The sequence below is a fragment of the Sander lucioperca genome, chromosome 5 (assembly GCF_008315115.2).
Source record: "Sander lucioperca isolate FBNREF2018 chromosome 5, SLUC_FBN_1.2, whole genome shotgun sequence".
Classification (NCBI taxonomy): domain Eukaryota; kingdom Metazoa; phylum Chordata; class Actinopteri; order Perciformes; family Percidae; genus Sander; species Sander lucioperca.
The window spans coordinates 32,130,135-32,135,134 of record NC_050177.1 but is presented as its reverse complement, the minus strand read 5'-3'; the positions used below and the strand labels follow the sequence as shown (position 1 = coordinate 32,135,134).

General features: G+C 40.4%; 2 protein-coding genes across 2 annotated transcripts in view; both read left to right on the top strand.

The window, feature by feature from the left end:
- LOC116038066 (NACHT, LRR and PYD domains-containing protein 3-like) overlaps nucleotides 1-5,000 on the top strand; it is a 1,733,742-nt gene that overhangs the window by 783,705 nt on the left and 945,037 nt on the right. The window lies entirely within an intron of this gene.
- LOC116034665 (NACHT, LRR and PYD domains-containing protein 12-like) overlaps nucleotides 1-5,000 on the top strand; it is a 575,637-nt gene that overhangs the window by 155,864 nt on the left and 414,773 nt on the right. The gene's annotated exons all lie outside the window — the stretch shown is intronic.

The window sequence follows — 5,000 nt, the reverse complement described above, 5'->3', positions numbered from 1 at the left end:
AAAAACGACTATAGCCAGCGTGACAAGCGGGACGCGAACCCCCGGTCTCCTGGGTGAAAGTCCATGTTGATGTTTGACCCATCCACCACCTCGACCAACCTCCCTGCAGAAATTGGCCCTTACATACTACTCTCTAAATCCTCTCTAACTGCTGCTCTCCCCGGTGCGTTACACAAACACGCTGAAAGACGCCTTTTTCATCTCATCAGACGCTGACAGCCACTGTCCAAACGTCCTTATTTTACGAGTTCAGAATGAGAACGGGTTGGTTAACAGTTTCTCCTCAAAGACTCATGCTAAAGCTCCACTTTAAATCCTGTTTTTACATCCCATACACAGGACAGAAAGGTGAGACTGATTGTCATAATGGAGTCTTGTCTCCATTAGAGGACAGAAAGATGACATTAGTCCTGGAGTCTTGTCTCCATTAGAGGACAGAAAGATGACATTAGTCCTGGAGTCTTGTCTCCATTAGAGGACAGAAAGATGACATTAGTCCTGGAGTCTTGACTCCATTAGAGGACAGAAAGATGACATTAGTCCTGGAGTCTTGACTCCATTAGAGGACAGAAAGATGACATTAGTCCTGGAGTCTTGACTCCATTAGAGGACAGAAAGATGACATTAGTCCTCGAGAGCAAAAGATTTTTTTTACATTTATAGTTAATTTACTGTACTATTATAATCCTTTTGTCTTTTTAAGTGTGACATTGTACGATCTGTCCAGGGACAGCAGATGTAAAATAGCCTTTTGGCTAATTCTGGCACATTTTACATTTTCATATGTATTATTAGTGTGCATTGTCCCTGTTAAATAAACCTGAAATAAATAAAATAAAATAAAGCAGGGAGCAGAGAACAGAAATCATTCAGCGAAGAGCTTCAGACCTTATTTTCTGCTTGATAGCTTCTAGTTTCTCCAGCAGCTTCTGGTTCTGGAGATTAAAAAGTGGTCTTCCTCTCTTTCTAACAGGACCCATCAGAGACCAGACCCTGCTGAACCTGGACCTGAACCTGGACCTGGACCTGACCCAGCTGTGTGTCCATGAAGAGTGTCCGGTCCATGGAGACACCACTACTTTAAAAAAAAACTGTAGTGAAGAGGCAAATTAAAATGGAGAGACGTGAATGGGAGAGGGAGCGATATGCATTGAAACGGGAAATTAATATGTTGAGAGGACTGAGGTGAGTTGTTGTGAAACCTCCAACAAACTAGAAGTAGTGTTGTCTCATTGGGTGTGTGGTCTTCTTGTAGAGGGTCTCTGTGTTTCCAGCCCACTGTAGTCTGTCGTCCAGGTGCACTCTGGGATATCTATAGTCCTGTTTTCACCTGGTTTTAAAATCTGATGTGAGTGATCTCTCAGACCACTCCCTGGAAAAGATGGCCACCGGTATACAATAACCTTATTATTAGTTTCATCAAACGTCCCCTAATACACCAGTATGTAGGATATTACTACAGTACACTGTACTATTACTACAGACATTCCTGCTGTTATGTCTCCTTTAGTTATTTATTAGCCTCTCATTGGCAGATCTCCACAGCTCTGAGTGAACTAGGGAGCTGATTGGTCAAAGCAGCGGCTGTGAAATGGTTTAATTTACTATATGAAGTCAGCAACATTACAAAATATTTGAAAGAACCAACTCCTCCTGAAGAACAGTGGCATCTTATTAAAGTAGAATCGTATAAAGGATATTTTTATTGATTTTAATCAACGTGTTTCTGTCAGAAAGTAAGACTTTATTGCCATTTATTTGTAATAATAAGGCTTATATACATACAGTATGTATCTTTATTATATATTTTCACAGTTATGTTATGCAGGGAGTGTTTAACTGAACATGTGATCTTCAATAAATGTGTTTTTCTATCAGGACCCATCAGAGACCTGATCCTGATCCTGAACCTGAACCTGAACCCAGCTGTGTGTCCTTTAAGAGCGACCGGTCATATGATCACTATATTGACTTTAAAGGAGAGCAGCCCTCTGCTGAAAAGAGGTAAGCTGATAATATTATAATATTACTGATTCATGTTTTAACTTTTATGTTTCCAGAGAGTTTTTTGAGTTTATTTTCAGCATCTTTCTTCTTCATCCATTTATATCCTCACATCTGAAAGTTGTCCAGTTAAACCAGTCTTCATCTCTTGACTTTAGGTAAATATTGGATCTGGTTTGGTCCAATAGATTCTCTGGTGTTTTAGCTTTTTAACACAGTTTTTTGTATAGTTTATTGAACTTCTTTGTGTTAATCTTGTTTTAGTTGCTGCTTGTATCTCCAGCAGTTTTTGTTTCTGAATAATAAAAAGTGAATTTCCATCCCTGTTGATCTTACTCTCTGTGTAACAGGATCCATCAGAGATCAGACTCTGCTGAACCTGGACCCAGCTGTGTGTCCTTCAAGAGTGACTGGTCAGAAGAACACCTCATTGACTTTAAAGGAGAGCAACCCTCTGCTGAAAGGAAGTAAGCTCTAAGGCGTAATTTCCACAGGGGGGACATGCCCCCCCACACTTTCAAATTAGTTTGATATGATTTTACTTATAAGTCTGTCTTTTAGTATTTATCATTACAATCGACTTAATTATTGGATTTTGTATTATATTAGTCCTTAAACTTATTTAGAAATGTAGGAAATGGGATTCAAATCGAAAATATATTTTTGGTAGAAGACCCCCTGTGTTGTCCCCCCCCCCCCCCCATCACACTTCTCAAACCAAAGTTATACCTATTATATTACAGATTCATATTACAACTTTTATGTATCCAGAGATGTTTTTGGAGTTTATTTTCAGTATTTTTCTCTTTCACATATATTTTTATTCTCACATCTGAAAGTTGTCTTTGACTCTTGACTTTAGGTAAATATAGGATCTGGTCTGGTCCAATATTCTCTCTCTGTTTATAGTAACAGTTCATACATTCTTCTGAATAAATATATAAACGGCATACATGTATACATATTCTGAAGCCGCCTACACATGATAAGTGATTTGCTCTCTGCACCGCTAGGTAGGGAGAGAACAAATCGCAGCGCAGGTATTCGTCATCAAGGGCGGCAAGGAAGCTATTTCCTGTTGCTCGGTAAAATAAGATAAAATTAGATTAGATAAAATAAGATAGACTTTATTAATCCCACACTGGGGAAATTCCTCTGCTACAGCAGCTCAAAAGAAAAACAATGTACACACATCAGAATAACACAAATACACATTAAGTAGCCATAGGAAATATAATATTTATACACAATAAACACCCTTATTTAAACAGTCAGTATATAATCACAGATCATGACTAAGGTGCAGATGAATACATATGACATATTGGACAGTTGGAGGTAAAAAAGAGTGATGAATAAATATGTATGCATAGTGCAGAATATTGTCCAGTGATGGCTCATATATCAGAAACAGCAAGGGAGCAAACAACATGCTGTGATCTCATTGGTTGCGCTTTCGAAAGGTCAGCGGCAACTAAGTCGATTACTATGTTAATTTTGAGCGCTGCACAAAGTGGCAAATCCGAGCGGTGCACGACACCAGGGGTAGTGCAGCGTATAGTTGCCCCCCCCCTCCTGGTGTGGTCCAATATCCTCTGGTGTTTGAGCTTGTTTTCGTCCAATATTATATGGTGTTTTAGCTCGGGATGTCCCGATCACAGTATCAGATCGGAGACGATTTTGGCATTTTTTAATTGATCTAGGATTGACATTCACCATCATTACCTTACTCCGATTTACATCAGCTTGTAGTGATTGCTGCCTTTATCCACAAATGCCCTGCGCAAAACAAATGCTCCGCCAAACCGCCTGGATGCCGGCACTTTCAAACAACATGGCGACCAGTCCGTCCAGAGTCTCGTAGCTTGTAGCCCTCTACAACAAGTAAAAAAGTCTGTCTTTCTTAGTCACCCTTTTATAACAGAAGTGGATTACTCTAATTCTCCACACTTCTTCCATGATTCAACCAGGAAACCATCGCTTTCAGGTCGCTATTCTCCAGAGCTGACATGGTAAACACAAGAAGTAAATCAAAGATTGACTATTAAGCGAAAGATGTATGACATTTGTCCAGCAGGGAACTTGAGACTGTTTATTCTTAGGTTAGAGGTTTGCTGGGATCCTATAGAGAACCATTTTGGTGTTGAGAAAAAAGACTCATTTGCTGAACTGCTCTGCTGAACCTGAACCCAGCTGTGTGTCCATGAAGAGTGACTGGTCAAATCATCATAAATTATTACAACTTTGACCTTGGTGCCGCCGACCATTTAAAGGCGCAACCAATTCCAGAACGTATGCCCGTGCTGGGCTTTGCCTCTCTGCTCTGTGCCCTACTTCACAGCTTTGCCACTGATCATGTGTAGGCGGCTTATGGGAAGGCTACAAATCATGAATGGCAAAACTCTTCCCAAATGTCCTTCCCCGACTAGGAATACCAGGGGGGTGGTTGGGATGTATGTATGGGCCTGGCTTTGGTGGTCCTCCTTAATAAGATCCATCCAAAATAAGATGGACATTTGAGAATAATTTTGCCAATAGGGTCAGGACACTCAGGAAGACCAAATACACCATTAAAAGGCCTTAGGATCTGGGTTGTCCAGGTTTAGCCTTTCCTAATATATAATAATATATATTATAATATTGTGACATTTGGACGGCTTTTGAATGGGCCGTTCAGTGTTTCCACGTGTGCTGACCCAAATGGCAAAATTATTCTCAAATGTTGGTAGGTAGGTTTGCCAATAGGATGTCAGATCAGAAGTTAATACGTGGTCGCCAAAATGGTAACCCCCATCCAACAGTATCCTCAGTCCAGGTCCTCAATTCTTCCCGACTACAAACAGTCCATCTAAGCTCTGCCTCCCCTTCCTGAGTCGGTTGATAGTTTGCCAAAATCTTTTTCAAGCCAACCAAAGATTCTTTACCGTTGTTTCCCCAAACTTGGCATCATGAAACCAGTCTGCTGTTTTAGGAGTCCTTTAAGCCAACCACGTTGT